At 46.4% G+C, this 14,647-nt stretch overlaps 7 non-coding genes across 7 annotated transcripts; all 7 read left to right on the top strand.

Moving 5' to 3' along the window:
- Positions 1-373: 373 nt before the first annotated feature.
- On the top strand, positions 374-564 carry LOC130304737 (U2 spliceosomal RNA). The gene has a single exon (XR_008854462.1). It is a non-coding gene; the product is annotated as a U2 spliceosomal RNA (small nuclear RNA).
- Positions 565-2,651: 2,087 nt separating this feature from the next.
- LOC130304736 (U2 spliceosomal RNA) lies at positions 2,652-2,842 on the top strand. The gene has a single exon (XR_008854461.1). It is a non-coding gene; the product is annotated as a U2 spliceosomal RNA (small nuclear RNA).
- Positions 2,843-4,917: 2,075 nt separating this feature from the next.
- LOC130304735 (U2 spliceosomal RNA) lies at positions 4,918-5,108 on the top strand. Its single transcript, XR_008854460.1, has one exon. It is a non-coding gene; the product is annotated as a U2 spliceosomal RNA (small nuclear RNA).
- Positions 5,109-7,157: 2,049 nt separating this feature from the next.
- Positions 7,158-7,348, top strand: LOC130304734 (U2 spliceosomal RNA). The gene has a single exon (XR_008854459.1). It is a non-coding gene; the product is annotated as a U2 spliceosomal RNA (small nuclear RNA).
- Positions 7,349-9,435: 2,087 nt separating this feature from the next.
- Positions 9,436-9,626, top strand: LOC130304733 (U2 spliceosomal RNA). Its single transcript, XR_008854458.1, has one exon. It is a non-coding gene; the product is annotated as a U2 spliceosomal RNA (small nuclear RNA).
- A 2,100-nt stretch (positions 9,627-11,726) lies between these two features.
- On the top strand, positions 11,727-11,917 carry LOC130304732 (U2 spliceosomal RNA). The gene has a single exon (XR_008854457.1). It is a non-coding gene; the product is annotated as a U2 spliceosomal RNA (small nuclear RNA).
- Positions 11,918-14,002: 2,085 nt separating this feature from the next.
- LOC130304731 (U2 spliceosomal RNA) lies at positions 14,003-14,193 on the top strand. The gene has a single exon (XR_008854456.1). It is a non-coding gene; the product is annotated as a U2 spliceosomal RNA (small nuclear RNA).
- The last annotated feature ends 454 nt before the right edge of the window (positions 14,194-14,647 follow it).

The raw sequence follows: 14,647 nt of genomic DNA, 5'->3' as shown, positions 1-14,647 counted from the left end.
CGTGGGTGTTGGTTTGATACCGTTTGGGGACAGCCAAGGAGGCATCTGCAGGCAACAAAGGTAGGTGTGTGCTTGTGTGTGTGTTTCCTATGCAGATCCTAAGCCCAGTGTCACATGCAAGTAGGAGGAGTAAGAAGGGTTCCTGGCAAATCCGGGTTATGGATTGCATTTAAAAAGGCCCCGTGGGAGTGCAATGGGCCCCTGTCTTGCTGCTTAGCAATAATGGTATGGGTTTAGGTTCTGCTGTGTGTACTGGTGGTTGACTGCCCCCCAGCCCAGAGTGTGCATGGAAAATTGTCTGGCAGCCTCCCTGACAGCAAGCAGTGATAGTGCCCATGAAGGGGACCTTGTTGGGCCCGCCCCTTTCACGGTTATCGCTTCTCGGCCTTTTGGCTAAGATCAAGTGTAGTATCTGTTCTTATCAGTTTAATATCTGATACGTCCCCTATCTGGGGACCATATATTAAATGGATTTTTGAGAACGGGGGCCGATTTCGAAGCTTGCTTCCGTCGCCCTATGCATTGACCCGATATGGCAGTATCTTCGGGTACAGTGCACCACCCCCTTACAGGGTTAAAAAGAAAGATTCCTACTTTCATTGCTACCTGCTTGCTGGCTAGCCAGCTAGCCAGCCCTGTGGGCCTTGCTGCTGCAGCCAAAAAACAAAAGGTGGTGCTGCTGCTGCTGCTTCTGCTGCTTCTGCTTGTGTCTGGCCGCTGTTGGAGCGTCCAGGCACAGGACTTCTGCTGCTGCTGACTAAATGGCCTCCTTAATTGGATCATTTGAGTAGCCAGCACACCTGTGCAGGTAGGGCATGACATGATAGGCAGCTGCCTTGATAGCGGGTGGGTGCTGAATGTTCCTAATTGACAAAATAAGATTAATGCTTATGAAGAAATATAAAATCTCATCCCTTCCCCAATATCGCGCCACACCCCTACCCCTTAATTCCCTGGTTGAACTTGATGGACATATGTCTTTTTTCGACCGTACTAACTATGTAACTATGTAACATAACATGGGGGGGGGGGGGGGGGGTCTCCTGGCTGTTCACACAGGTGTGTCATTGCTGTACATTGACCATGCATTGCTTCTGTGGTATTGCAAAGGCAAAGACAAATGCTTCCAGCCATCCATTGCACTAATGGATTGGTCATCAGCTGGCTGTCTATGTCCCGCATCAATATAGACCAAAGTACAGAGGGTTAGGCTATGCTATTGTGCACCTACCTGATGCATCAGAAGGTGCGAGGCCCTTGCTAAATTCTGTGCACAGACTTTGAGATCTATACTTTAGACTGTATCTAAACCTGCTCCAACATGGACTGACATTCTGGCCTACTTTCAGCCGATGCGACTTGTCTGTCGCTGAACAGTCGCTTTTTATGTATTCAGCACCTATGTATAATGTTGTAAAAATGCTCTAGAAGCTAAAGTCGCAGAAATGTCACACATATTTGGCCTGCAACTTTCTGTGCGACAAATTCAGACAGGAAAAATCAGTATAAATCCTTAGAAAATTATCCCCCAGTGTCTCCATCTGCTGGCGGTATTGAATAAGCATTGCTGCACTGATGGGGTATGCATTAGACGAAAAAAAAGAAGAAAAAGAAGAATAATACGCCCAGAAAAGAGGCGAAAAGGAGAAAAACGTAAAAAAACGTGAAAAAAAAGTAAGAGGAAGAGAAGGGAAAAAAAGGTGGAAATGGGTTTAAAAGTGATTTCGGCGGAGAAATATATATATATATATATATATATATATATATATATATATATACGCGCACACACACACATATATATAAACGTATTCTCCGTTGAGATATTGCAGCCGCTGCTGTGTCCAGGCCCAGGAGCCTTAGCACTGTGCTGTGATGTCACTCAATACCACTGACATCACTAGGTGTAAACAACATCTCTCCTTTGCTGTGTATGTGACTATGGAGCTGTTTGGTGATGTCGTCTATTATGGCCTTCATAGAAGCAACAGGAGATTGTTGCATCCATCTAGAACCCTCAGAACTACAGTGCTATGATGTCACTCACTTCCACAGGCCTTGCAGAGTGTAAACAACAACAACCCAGCTTTGTTGTGTATGTAACCATAGGGATTTGTGATGTCACCTAGAACCTTCACAGCAGCGACAGCTTTATGAGGAGCATCAGCACTGCTCTGCCTGAGCAGAACCATCACCGCCATAGGTTGTCAAATAACCCGGATTTAACCCACACAGGTAAGTCCAATGGGGTGCAGGCATGTCCTCTATGCTTACAGCTTCCCGTGGGTGTTGGTTTGATACCGTTTGGGGACAGCCAAGGAGGCATCTGCAGGCAACAAAGGTAGGTGTGTGCTTGTGTGTGTGTTTCCTATGCAGATCCTAAGCCCAGTGTCACATGCAAGTAGGAGGAGTAAGAAGGGTTCCTGGCAAATCCGGGTTATGGATTGCATTTAAAAAGGCCCCGTGGGAGTGCAATGGGCCCCTGTCTTGCTGCTTAGCAATAATGGTATGGGTTTAGGTTCTGCTGTGTGTACTGGTGGTTGACTGCCCCCCAGCCCAGAGTGTGCATGGAAAATTGTCTGGCAGCCTCCCTGACAGCAAGCAGTGATAGTGCCCATGAAGGGGACCTTGTTGGGCCCGCCCCTTTCACGGTTATCGCTTCTCGGCCTTTTGGCTAAGATCAAGTGTAGTATCTGTTCTTATCAGTTTAATATCTGATACGTCCCCTATCTGGGGACCATATATTAAATGGATTTTTGAGAACGGGGGCCGATTTCGAAGCTTGCTTCCGTCGCCCTATGCATTGACCCGATATGGCAGTATCTTCGGGTACAGTGCACCACCCCCTTACAGGGTTAAAAAGAAAGATTCCTACTTTCATTGCTACCTGCTTGCTGGCTAGCCAGCTAGCCAGCCCTGTGGGCCTTGCTGCTGCAGCCAAAAAACAAAAGGTGGTGCTGCTGCTGCTGCTGCTTCTGCTTGTGTCTGGCCGCTGTTGGAGCGTCCAGGCACAGGACTTCTGCTGCTGCTGACTAAATGGCCTCCTTAATTGGATCATTTGAGTAGCCAGCACACCTGTGCAGGTAGGGCATGACATGATAGGCAGCTGCCTTGATAGCGGGTGGGTGCTGAATGTTCCTAATTGACAAAATAAGATTAATGCTTATGAAGAAATATAAAATCTCATCCCTTCCCCAATATCGCGCCACACCCCTACCCCTTAATTCCCTGGTTGAACTTGATGGACATATGTCTTTTTTCGACCGTACTAACTATGTAACTATGTAACATAACATGGGGGGGGGGGGGTGGGGGGGGGGGTCTCCTGGCTGTTCACACAGGTGTGTCATTGCTGTACATTGACCATGCATTGCTTCTGTGGTATTGCAAAGGCAAAGACAAATGCTTCCAGCCATCCATTGCACTAATGGATTGGTCATCAGCTGGCTGTCTATGTCCCGCATCAATATAGACCAAAGTACAGAGGGTTAGGCTATGCTATTGTGCACCTACCTGATGCATCAGAAGGTGCGAGGCCCTTGCTAAATTCTGTGCACAGACTTTGAGATCTATACTTTAGACTGTATCTAAACCTGCTCCAACATGGACTGACATTCTGGCCTACTTTCAGCCGATGCGACTTGTCTGTCGCTGAACAGTCGCTTTTTATGTATTCAGCACCTATGTATAATGTTGTAAAAATGCTCTAGAAGCTAAAGTCGCAGAAATGTCACACATATTTGGCCTGCAACTTTCTGTGCGACAAATTCAGACAGGAAAAATCTGTATAAATCCTTAGAAAATTATCCCCCAGTGTCTCCATCTGCTGGCGGTATTGAATAAGCATTGCTGCACTGATGGGGTATGCATTAGACGAAAAAAAAGAAGAAAAAGAAGAATAATACGCCCAGAAAAGAGGCGAAAAGGAGAAAAACGTAAAAAAACGTGAAAAAAAAGTAAGAGGAAGAGAAGGGAAAAAAAGGTGGAAATGGGCTTAAAAGTGATTTCGGCGGAGAAATATATATATATATATATATATATATATATATATATATATATATATACGCGCACACACACACATATATATAAACGTATTCTCCGTTGAGATATTGCAGCCGCTGCTGTGTCCAGGCCCAGGAGCCTTAGCACTGTGCTGTGATGTCACTCAATACCACTGACATCACTAGGTGTAAACAACATCTCTCCTTTGCTGTGTATGTGACTATGGAGCTGTTTGGTGATGTCGTCTATTATGGCCTTCATAGAAGCAACAGGAGATTGTTGCATCCATCTAGAACCCTCAGAACTACAGTGCTATGATGTCACTCACTTCCACAGGCCTTGCAGAGTGTAAACAACAACAACCCAGCTTTGTTGTGTATGTAACCATAGGGATTTGTGATGTCACCTAGAACCTTCACAGCAGCGACAGCTTTATGAGGAGCATCAGCACTGCTCTGCCTGAGCAGAACCATCACCGCCATAGGTTGTCAAATAACCCGGATTTAACCCACACAGGTAAGTCCAATGGGGTGCAGGCAGCTTCCCGTGGGTGTTGGTTTGATACCGTTTGGGGACAGCCAAGGAGGCATCTGCAGGCAACAAAGGTAGGTGTGTGCTTGTGTGTGTGTTTCCTATGCAGATCCTAAGCCCAGTGTCACATGCAAGTAGGAGGAGTAAGAAGGGTTCCTGGCAAATCCGGGTTATGGATTGCATTTAAAAAGGCCCCGTGGGAGTGCAATGGGCCCCTGTCTTGCTGCTTAGCAATAATGGTATGGGTTTAGGTTCTGCTGTGTGTACTGGTGGTTGACTGCCCCCCAGCCCAGAGTGTGCATGGAAAATTGTCTGGCAGCCTCCCTGACAGCAAGCAGTGATAGTGCCCATGAAGGGGACCTTGTTGGGCCCGCCCCTTTCACGGTTATCGCTTCTCGGCCTTTTGGCTAAGATCAAGTGTAGTATCTGTTCTTATCAGTTTAATATCTGATACGTCCCCTATCTGGGGACCATATATTAAATGGATTTTTGAGAACGGGGGCCGATTTCGAAGCTTGCTTCCGTCGCCCTATGCATTGACCCGATATGGCAGTATCTTCGGGTACAGTGCACCACCCCCTTACAGGGTTAAAAAGAAAGATTCCTACTTTCATTGCTACCTGCTTGCTGGCTAGCCAGCTAGCCAGCCCTGTGGGCCTTGCTGCTGCTGCTGCTTCTGCTGCTTCTGCTTGTGTCTGGCCGCTGTTGGAGCGTCCAGGCACAGGACTTCTGCTGCTGCTGACTAAATGGCCTCCTTAATTGGATCATTTGAGTAGCCAGCACACCTGTGCAGGTAGGGCATGACATGATAGGCAGCTGCCTTGATAGCGGGTGGGTGCTGAATGTTCCTAATTGACAAAATAAGATTAATGCTTATGAAGAAATATAAAATCTCATCCCTTCCCCAATATCGCGCCACACCCCTACCCCTTAATTCCCTGGTTGAACTTGATGGACATATGTCTTTTTTCGACCGTACTAACTATGTAACTATGTAACATAACATGGGGGGGGGGGGGGGTCTCCTGGCTGTTCACACAGGTGTGTCATTGCTGTACATTGACCATGCATTGCTTCTGTGGTATTGCAAAGGCAAAGACAAATGCTTCCAGCCATCCATTGCACTAATGGATTGGTCATCAGCTGGCTGTCTATGTCCCGCATCAATATAGACCAAAGTACAGAGGGTTAGGCTATGCTATTGTGCACCTACCTGATGCATCAGAAGGTGCGAGGCCCTTGCTAAATTCTGTGCACAGACTTTGAGATCTATACTTTAGACTGTATCTAAACCTGCTCCAACATGGACTGACATTCTGGCCTACTTTCAGCCGATGCGACTTGTCTGTCGCTGAACAGTCGCTTTTTATGTATTCAGCACCTATGTATAATGTTGTAAAAATGCTCTAGAAGCTAAAGTCGCAGAAATGTCACACATATTTGGCCTGCAACTTTCTGTGCGACAAATTCAGACAGGAAAAATCAGTATAAATCCTTAGAAAATTATCCCCCAGTGTCTCCATCTGCTGGCGGTATTGAATAAGCATTGCTGCACTGATGGGGTATGCATTAGACGAAAAAAAAGAAGAAAAAGAAGAATAATACGCCCAGAAAAGAGGCGAAAAGGAGAAAAACGTAAAAAAACGTGAAAAAAAAGTAAGAGGAAGAGAAGGGAAAAAAAGGTGGAAATGGGTTTAAAAGTGATTTCGGCGGAGAAATATATATATATATATATATATATATATATATATATACGCGCACACACACACATATATATAAACGTATTCTCCGTTGAGATATTGCAGCCGCTGCTGTGTCCAGGCCCAGGAGCCTTAGCACTGTGCTGTGATGTCACTCAATACCACTGACATCACTAGGTGTAAACAACATCTCTCCTTTGCTGTGTATGTGACTATGGAGCTGTTTGGTGATGTCGTCTATTATGGCCTTCATAGAAGCAACAGGAGATTGTTGCATCCATCTAGAACCCTCAGAACTACAGTGCTATGATGTCACTCACTTCCACAGGCCTTGCAGAGTGTAAACAACAACAACCCAGCTTTGTTGTGTATGTAACCATAGGGATTTGTGATGTCACCTAGAACCTTCACAGCAGCGACAGCTTTATGAGGAGCATCAGCACTGCTCTGCCTGAGCAGAACCATCACCGCCATAGGTTGTCAAATAACCCGGATTTAACCCACACAGGTAAGTCCAATGGGGTGCAGGCATGTCCTCTATGCTTACAGCTTCCCGTGGGTGTTGGTTTGATACCGTTTGGGGACAGCCAAGGAGGCATCTGCAGGCAACAAAGGTAGGTGTGTGCTTGTGTGTGTGTTTCCTATGCAGATCCTAAGCCCAGTGTCACATGCAAGTAGGAGGAGTAAGAAGGGTTCCTGGCAAATCCGGGTTATGGATTGCATTTAAAAAGGCCCCGTGGGAGTGCAATGGGCCCCTGTCTTGCTGCTTAGCAATAATGGTATGGGTTTAGGTTCTGCTGTGTGTACTGGTGGTTGACTGCCCCCCAGCCCAGAGTGTGCATGGAAAATTGTCTGGCAGCCTCCCTGACAGCAAGCAGTGATAGTGCCCATGAAGGGGACCTTGTTGGGCCCGCCCCTTTCACGGTTATCGCTTCTCGGCCTTTTGGCTAAGATCAAGTGTAGTATCTGTTCTTATCAGTTTAATATCTGATACGTCCCCTATCTGGGGACCATATATTAAATGGATTTTTGAGAACGGGGGCCGATTTCGAAGCTTGCTTCCGTCGCCCTATGCATTGACCCGATATGGCAGTATCTTCGGGTACAGTGCACCACCCCCTTACAGGGTTAAAAAGAAAGATTCCTACTTTCATTGCTACCTGCTTGCTGGCTAGCCAGCTAGCCAGCCCTGTGGGCCTTGCTGCTGCAGCCAAAAAACAAAAGGTGGTGCTGCTGCTGCTGCTTCTGCTGCTTCTGCTTGTGTCTGGCCGCTGTTGGAGCGTCCAGGCACAGGACTTCTGCTGCTGCTGACTAAATGGCCTCCTTAATTGGATCATTTGAGTAGCCAGCACACCTGTGCAGGTAGGGCATGACATGATAGGCAGCTGCCTTGATAGCGGGTGGGTGCTGAATGTTCCTAATTGACAAAATAAGATTAATGCTTTTCAAGAAATATAAAATCTCATCCCTTCCCCAATATCGCGCCACACCCCTACCCCTTAATTCCCTGGTTGAACTTGATGGACATATGTCTTTTTTCGACCGTACTAACTATGTAACTATGTAACATAACATGGGGGGGGGGGGGGGGGGGGTCTCCTGGCTGTTCACACAGGTGTGTCATTGCTGTACATTGACCATGCATTGCTTCTGTGGTATTGCAAAGGCAAAGACAAATGCTTCCAGCCATCCATTGCACTAATGGATTGGTCATCAGCTGGCTGTCTATGTCCCGCATCAATATAGACCAAAGTACAGAGGGTTAGGCTATGCTATTGTGCACCTACCTGATGCATCAGAAGGTGCGAGGCCCTTGCTAAATTCTGTGCACAGACTTTGAGATCTATACTTTAGACTGTATCTAAACCTGCTCCAACATGGACTGACATTCTGGCCTACTTTCAGCCGATGCGACTTGTCTGTCGCTGAACAGTCGCTTTTTATGTATTCAGCACCTATGTATAATGTTGTAAAAATGCTCTAGAAGCTAAAGTCGCAGAAATGTCACACATATTTGGCCTGCAACTTTCTGTGCGACAAATTCAGACAGGAAAAATCTGTATAAATCCTTAGAAAATTATCCCCCAGTGTCTCCATCTGCTGGCGGTATTGAATAAGCATTGCTGCACTGATGGGGTATGCATTAGACGAAAAAAAAGAAGAAAAAGAAGAATAATACGCCCAGAAAAGAGGCGAAAAGGAGAAAAACGTAAAAAAACGTGAAAAAAAAGTAAGAGGAAGAGAAGGGAAAAAAAGGTGGAAATGGGCTTAAAAGTGATTTCGGCGGAGAAATATATATATATATATATATATATATATATATATATATATACGCGCACACACACACATATATATAAACGTATTCTCCGTTGAGATATTGCAGCCGCTGCTGTGTCCAGGCCCAGGAGCCTTAGCACTGTGCTGTGATGTCACTCAATACCACTGACATCACTAGGTGTAAACAACATCTCTCCTTTGCTGTGTATGTGACTATGGAGCTGTTTGGTGATGTCGTCTATTATGGCCTTCATAGAAGCAACAGGAGATTGTTGCATCCATCTAGAACCCTCAGAACTACAGTGCTATGATGTCACTCACTTCCACAGGCCTTGCAGAGTGTAAACAACAACAACCCAGCTTTGTTGTGTATGTAACCATAGGGATTTGTGATGTCACCTAGAACCTTCACAGCAGCGACAGCTTTATGAGGAGCATCAGCACTGCTCTGCCTGAGCAGAACCATCACCGCCATAGGTTGTCAAATAACCCGGATTTAACCCACACAGGTAAGTCCAATGGGGTGCAGGCATGTCCTCTATGCTTACAGCTTCCCGTGGGTGTTGGTTTGATACCGTTTGGGGACAGCCAAGGAGGCATCTGCAGGCAACAAAGGTAGGTGTGTGCTTGTGTGTGTGTTTCCTATGCAGATCCTAAGCCCAGTGTCACATGCAAGTAGGAGGAGTAAGAAGGGTTCCTGGCAAATCCGGGTTATGGATTGCATTTAAAAAGGCCCCGTGGGAGTGCAATGGGCCCCTGTCTTGCTGCTTAGCAATAATGGTATGGGTTTAGGTTCTGCTGTGTGTACTGGTGGTTGACTGCCCCCCAGCCCAGAGTGTGCATGGAAAATTGTCTGGCAGCCTCCCTGACAGCAAGCAGTGATAGTGCGCATGAAGGGGACCTTGTTGGGCCCGCCCCTTTCACGGTTATCGCTTCTCGGCCTTTTGGCTAAGATCAAGTGTAGTATCTGTTCTTATCAGTTTAATATCTGATACGTCCCCTATCTGGGGACCATATATTAAATGGATTTTTGAGAACGGGGGCCGATTTCGAAGCTTGCTTCCGTCGCCCTATGCATTGACCCGATATGGCAGTATCTTCGGGTACAGTGCACCACCCCCTTACAGGGTTAAAAAGAAAGATTCCTACTTTCATTGCTACCTGCTTGCTGGCTAGCCAGCTAGCCAGCCCTGTGGGCCTTGCTGCTGCAGCCAAAAAACAAAAGGTGGTGCTGCTGCTGCTGCTTCTGCTGCTTCTGCTTGTGTCTGGCCGCTGTTGGAGCGTCCAGGCACAGGACTTCTGCTGCTGCTGACTAAATGGCCTCCTTAATTGGATCATTTGAGTAGCCAGCACACCTGTGCAGGTAGGGCATGACATGATAGGCAGCTGCCTTGATAGCGGGTGGGTGCTGAATGTTCCTAATTGACAAAATAAGATTAATGCTTATGAAGAAATATAAAATCTCATCCCTTCCCCAATATCGCGCCACACCCCTACCCCTTAATTCCCTGGTTGAACTTGATGGACATATGTCTTTTTTCGACCGTACTAACTATGTAACTATGTAACATAACATGGGGGGGGGGGGGGGGGGGGGGGTCTCCTGGCTGTTCACACAGGTGTGTCATTGCTGTACATTGACCATGCATTGCTTCTGTGGTATTGCAAAGGCAAAGACAAATGCTTCCAGCCATCCATTGCACTAATGGATTGGTCATCAGCTGGCTGTCTATGTCCCGCATCAATATAGACCAAAGTACAGAGGGTTAGGCTATGCTATTGTGCACCTACCTGATGCATCAGAAGGTGCGAGGCCCTTGCTAAATTCTGTGCACAGACTTTGAGATCTATACTTTAGACTGTATCTAAACCTGCTCCAACATGGACTGACATTCTGGCCTACTTTCAGCCGATGCGACTTGTCTGTCGCTGAACAGTCGCTTTTTATGTATTCAGCACCTATGTATAATGTTGTAAAAATGCTCTAGAAGCTAAAGTCGCAGAAATGTCACACATATTTGGCCTGCAACTTTCTGTGCGACAAATTCAGACAGGAAAAATCAGTATAAATCCTTAGAAAATTATCCCCCAGTGTCTCCATCTGCTGGCGGTATTGAATAAGCATTGCTGCACTGATGGGGTATGCATTAGACGAAAAAAAAGAAGAAAAAGAAGAATAATACGCCCAGAAAAGAGGCGAAAAGGAGAAAAACGTAAAAAAACGTGAAAAAAAAGTAAGAGGAAGAGAAGGGAAAAAAAGGTGGAAATGGGTTTAAAAGTGATTTCGGCGGAGAAATATATATATATATATATATATATATATATATATATATATATATATATATACGCGCACACACACACATATATATAAACGTATTCTCCGTTGAGATATTGCAGCCGCTGCTGTGTCCAGGCCCAGGAGCCTTAGCACTGTGCTGTGATGTCACTCAATACCACTGACATCACTAGGTGTAAACAACATCTCTCCTTTGCTGTGTATGTGACTATGGAGCTGTTTGGTGATGTCGTCTATTATGGCCTTCATAGAAGCAACAGGAGATTGTTGCATCCATCTAGAACCCTCAGAACTACAGTGCTATGATGTCACTCACTTCCACAGGCCTTGCAGAGTGTAAACAACAACAACCCAGCTTTGTTGTGTATGTAACCATAGGGATTTGTGATGTCACCTAGAACCTTCACAGCAGCGACAGCTTTATGAGGAGCATCAGCACTGCTCTGCCTGAGCAGAACCATCACCGCCATAGGTTGTCAAATAACCCGGATTTAACCCACACAGGTAAGTCCAATGGGGTGCAGGCATGTCCTCTATGCTTACAGCTTCCCGTGGGTGTTGGTTTGATACCGTTTGGGGACAGCCAAGGAGGCATCTGCAGGCAACAAAGGTAGGTGTGTGCTTGTGTGTGTGTTTCCTATGCAGATCCTAAGCCCAGTGTCACATGCAAGTAGGAGGAGTAAGAAGGGTTCCTGGCAAATCCGGGTTATGGATTGCATTTAAAAAGGCCCCGTGGGAGTGCAATGGGCCCCTGTCTTGCTGCTTAGCAATAATGGTATGGGTTTAGGTTCTGCTGTGTGTACTGGTGGTTGACTGCCCCCCAGCCCAGAGTGTGCATGGAAAATTGTCTGGCAGCCTCCCTGACAGCAAGCAGTGATAGTGCCCATGAAGGGGACCTTGTTGGGCCCGCCCCTTTCACGGTTATCGCTTCTCGGCCTTTTGGCTAAGATCAAGTGTAGTATCTGTTCTTATCAGTTTAATATCTGATACGTCCCCTATCTGGGGACCATATATTAAATGGATTTTTGAGAACGGGGGCCGATTTCGAAGCTTGCTTCCGTCGCCCTATGCATTGACCCGATATGGCAGTATCTTCGGGTACAGTGCACCACCCCCTTACAGGGTTAAAAAGAAAGATTCCTACTTTCATTGCTACCTGCTTGCTGGCTAGCCAGCTAGCCAGCCCTGTGGGCCTTGCTGCTGCAGCCAAAAAACAAAAGGTGGTGCTGCTGCTGCTGCTTCTGCTGCTTCTGCTTGTGTCTGGCCGCTGTTGGAGCGTCCAGGCACAGGACTTCTGCTGCTGCTGACTAAATGGCCTCCTTAATTGGATCATTTGAGTAGCCAGCACACCTGTGCAGGTAGGGCATGACATGATAGGCAGCTGCCTTGATAGCGGGTGGGTGCTGAATGTTCCTAATTGACAAAATAAGATTAATGCTTTTGAAGAAATATAAAATCTCATCCCTTCCCCAATATCGCGCCACACCCCTACCCCTTAATTCCCTGGTTGAACTTGATGGACATATGTCTTTTTTCCACCGTACTAACTATGTAACTATGTAACATAACATGGGGGGGGGGGGGTCTCCTGGCTGTTCACACAGGTGTGTCATTGCTGTACATTGACCATGCATTGCTTCTGTGGTATTGCAAAGGCAAAGACAAATGCTTCCAGCCATCCATTGCACTAATGGATTGGTCATCAGCTGGCTGTCTATGTCCCGCATCAATATAGACCAAAGTACAGAGGGTTAGGCTATGCTATTGTGCACCTACCTGATGCATCAGAAGGTGCGAGGCCCTTGCTAAATTCTGTGCACAGACTTTGAGATCTATACTTTAGACTGTATCTAAACCTGCTCCAACATGGACTGACATTCTGGCCTACTTTCAGCCGATGCGACTTGTCTGTCGCTGAACAGTCGCTTTTTATGTATTCAGCACCTATGTATAATGTTGTAAAAATGCTCTAGAAGCTAAAGTCGCAGAAATGTCACACATATTTGGCCTGCAACTTTCTGTGCGACAAATTCAGACAGGAAAAATCAGTATAAATCCTTAGAAAATTATCCCCCAGTGTCTCCATCTGCTGGCGGTATTGAATAAGCATTGCTGCACTGATGGGGTATGCATTAGACGAAAAAAAAGAAGAAAAAGAAGAATAATACGCCCAGAAAAGAGGCGAAAAGGAGAAAAACGTAAAAAAACGTGAAAAAAAAGTAAGAGGAAGAGAAGGGAAAAAAAGGTGGAAATGGGTTTAAAAGTGATTTCGGCGGAGAATATATATATATATATATATATATATATATATATATATATATATATACGCGCACACACACACATATATATAAACGTATTCTCCGTTGAGATATTGCAGCCGCTGCTGTGTCCAGGCCCAGGAGCCTTAGCACTGTGCTGTGATGTCACTCAATACCACTGACATCACTAGGTGTAAACAACATCTCTCCTTTGCTGTGTATGTGACTATGGAGCTGTTTGGTGATGTCGTCTATTATGGCCTTCATAGAAGCAACAGGAGATTGTTGCATCCATCTAGAACCCTCAGAACTACAGTGCTATGATGTCACTCACTTCCACAGGCCTTGCAGAGTGTAAACAACAACAACCCAGCTTTGTTGTGTATGTAACCATAGGGATTTGTGATGTCACCTAGAACCTTCACAGCAGCGACAGCTTTATGAGGAGCATCAGCACTGCTCTGCCTGAGCAGAACCATCACCGCCATAGGTTGTCAAATAACCCGGATTTAACCCACACAGGTAAGTCCAATGGGGTGCAGGCATGTCCTCTATGCTTACAGCTTCCCGTGGGTGTTGGTTTGATACCGTTTGGGGACAGCCAAGGAGGCATCTGCAGGCAACAAAGGTAGGTGTGTGCTTGTGTGTGTGTTTCCTATGCAGATCCTAAGCCCAGTGTCACATGCAAGTAGGAGGAGTAAGAAGGGTTCCTGGCAAATCCGGGTTATGGATTGCATTTAAAAAGGCCCCGTGGGAGTGCAATGGGCCCCTGTCTTGCTGCTTAGCAATAATGGTATGGGTTTAGGTTCTGCTGTGTGTACTGGTGGTTGACTGCCCCCCAGCCCAGAGTGTGCATGGAAAATTGTCTGGCAGCCTCCCTGACAGCAAGCAGTGATAGTGCCCATGAAGGGGACCTTGTTGGGCCCGCCCCTTTCACGGTTATCGCTTCTCGGCCTTTTGGCTAAGATCAAGTGTAGTATCTGTTCTTATCAGTTTAATATCTGATACGTCCCCTATCTGGGGACCATATATTAAATGGATTTTTGAGAACGGGGGCCGATTTCGAAGCTTGCTTCCGTCGCCCTATGCATTGACCCGATATGGCAGTATCTTCGGGTACAGTGCACCACCCCCTTACAGGGTTAAAAAGAAAGATTCCTACTTTCATTGCTACCTGCTTGCTGGCTAGCCAGCTAGCCAGCCCTGTGGGCCTTGCTGCTGCAGCCAAAAAACAAAAGGTGGTGCTGCTGCTGCTGCTTCTGCTGCTTCTGCTTGTGTCTGGCCGCTGTTGGAGCGTCCAGGCACAGGACTTCTGCTGCTGCTGACTAAATGGCCTCCTTAATTGGATCATTTGAGTAGCCAGCACACCTGTGCAGGTAGGGCATGACATGATAGGCAGCTGCCTTGATAGCGGGTGGGTGCTGAATGTTCCTAATTGACAAAATAAGATTAATGCTTATGAAGAAATATAAAATCTCATCCCTTCCCCAATATCGCGCCACACCCCTACCCCTTAATTCCCTGGTTGAACTTGATGGACATATGTCTTTTTTCGACCGTACTAACTATGTAACTATGTAACATAA

The sequence above is a fragment of the Hyla sarda genome, unplaced genomic scaffold (assembly GCF_029499605.1).
Source record: "Hyla sarda isolate aHylSar1 unplaced genomic scaffold, aHylSar1.hap1 scaffold_1289, whole genome shotgun sequence".
Lineage (NCBI taxonomy): Eukaryota > Metazoa > Chordata > Amphibia > Anura > Hylidae > Hyla > Hyla sarda.
The sequence above is the reverse complement of the archived record's forward strand: the minus strand, read 5'-3'. Positions and strand labels throughout refer to the sequence as shown.